Source organism: Equus quagga, chromosome 1, assembly GCF_021613505.1.
Source record: "Equus quagga isolate Etosha38 chromosome 1, UCLA_HA_Equagga_1.0, whole genome shotgun sequence".
Taxonomy (NCBI): Eukaryota; Metazoa; Chordata; class Mammalia; order Perissodactyla; family Equidae; genus Equus; species Equus quagga.
This window is the reverse complement of record NC_060267.1, coordinates 137675291-137677026: the sequence shown is the minus strand read 5'-3', so window position 1 is coordinate 137677026 and position 1736 is coordinate 137675291.

Sequence of the window (1736 nt, the reverse complement as noted above, 5' to 3'; positions counted from 1 at the left end):
TGATCTGGAACAGCAAGAAGAGGCAGGGGGTGTGCTCTCAACTACCAGACCATTATGCTTGGTTTCATTCCTGCTTAATGGGGATGCTATACCAGGACACATCAATGAATCATTTTCTTGGGCACGTGTACCATTAAGAGATTGTGGATCCACATTCTTTGTCACAAAAATTTTAAGCTAATATTAAGTTGGCCGCTTACATTCTGCCAGTGCTTTAGGTCCTGAAGGTCCAGAAGCATGTCCTGAGATGTGGGATGGATTCATCAGGAAGTGTTGCCAGGAAAACTGATAGGTGGGTGGGGAAGTAAGGCAGGGACAGGAAGGAAGCCAGGCAAGGGGATCTTCCCAGGCACAGTCCCACAGAGAGTGACTTTGACTCAGTTTGTAACCAAACTTAACAGGTTCCCCTCTTGGTGAGTGCAGAGCCAAAAAGCACAATCAAGGCTGAAGTGGCTGAAGAAAAATGTTTATTGCTTGCCCAAGCAATGGAGAACACCAGTGACGGCTCCCAAAGCAGTGTCCCCCCGGGGTTAGTGCTGGCCGAGACTTTATACACCAGAGTACAGAGGATACATTACAACTGTGTAACAACTGGGCCCAATCAGGCGCATGTGCAGGCCATTACCTAAGTTCAAGGCATCATTACATAACGAGTTCAAGGAACATGTCATTATTTAATGGGTCCACGGTAACTTTTGGACACTTAGAGCTGGAGCAAACTGCAGGGGTCTTGCTGCAACTATGTAAGTTTCACCGTAGGATGGCGAGGTTACGGGGACAACCACCTCTGAAAAATAGTACATTTCATTTTCTCCTTGTCTGGAAAACATTTGACTGATCATGTTGGTTATTCATCAGATTCTCAGTAACCCTTACCTTGCCTGGTTCCTGTTCACAAGTTCTGCAGGGGAACTGTGAAACAGTGACGAGCACGCCTCAGAACTGTCCCAGTCAGGAGCAAGGGTGCTAGAGAGTTCGCTCCCCTGCTCCTCTCTGTCAGTGATTAAGGGCGGCCTCTGAAGACAGAAATTTCCAGGTGTTACCATTGCCAACAAGCAAAACCAGTTCCAGTGACTGAGGACAGTTCTCATTAAAGAGTCACAGTTTCAGGCTGTTGGAAGGGAAAGTGCACCAGGAGGCCACGTGCACGGAAACCATCCAAGGGTCTGCGGCACCCGGGTGGAGACAGGCTGACATTGTACTGAGTGCCTTACCTCTCTTGTAGTGCTCAATTCTTGCCTCAAGCCTGGGCTTGATAACTTTTTAAAGTGGAATCTACTCATCTTCATTGTACAGATATGGAAGCTCAGCCTTAGAAACGTTAAGTCCTAAGTCTAAAGTCTTCCAATTAGAGAAACATTGGACCCAGGGGCCCAAATCCTTCACCACGTGTACTTCCCGTTCATGTGCAAATAAATTTAAGGAATTTTAGACTTTAAGTGATTTGTTTCTTGATCCTTGAACAATTCACAGTATGTCATCGTGAAAATTACAACTATTTTCCTGGGTTCCATAAACAACATTTTTGCACATTATCAAAGATGGTTAAAATGTCTGTGGCAACACTGCATGTCTTAAGAGAGAGATAAAACCAGTGTATGCACAAAATTAATTCATGACATTTTAGTCTTTATAATATGATAGCAAATTAAATCTGCATTATAGGGGCAGCTTCATATAAAGGATAAAATGAATATGAAATTACACGCTCAATCTTGAGAAGGATAGAATCTTTA